We start from the raw sequence: 201 nt of genomic DNA, 5'->3' as shown, positions 1-201 counted from the left end.
GTTGCAGTAGTGGCACAGCCCTCTGCGTTTGACTATTTATCGACCAATGCTCTGTATATTATTCATATTTTACCCAACTATAGTGGGCAAGATTGTGGGCATTGGGGGAGTGTTCAGTGGCACCATCATGATTAGTCCTACAAAGATATTCCTAATATTCCACTTGTCTTGCTGGGTTGGCATGGCAAACAAGCCATGCCC

General features: G+C 44.8%; 1 protein-coding gene across 1 annotated transcript in view; it reads left to right on the top strand.

The window, feature by feature from the left end:
* LOC119585056 (tubulin gamma-1 chain) overlaps nt 1-201 on the top strand; it is a 9,384-nt gene that overhangs the window by 1,147 nt on the left and 8,036 nt on the right. The gene's annotated exons all lie outside the window — the stretch shown is intronic.

The sequence above is a fragment of the Penaeus monodon genome, chromosome 19, assembly GCF_015228065.2.
Source record: "Penaeus monodon isolate SGIC_2016 chromosome 19, NSTDA_Pmon_1, whole genome shotgun sequence".
Lineage (NCBI taxonomy): Eukaryota > Metazoa > Arthropoda > Malacostraca > Decapoda > Penaeidae > Penaeus > Penaeus monodon.
Note: the sequence above shows the minus strand (reverse complement) of the source record. Positions and strands in the feature narration are given on the sequence as shown.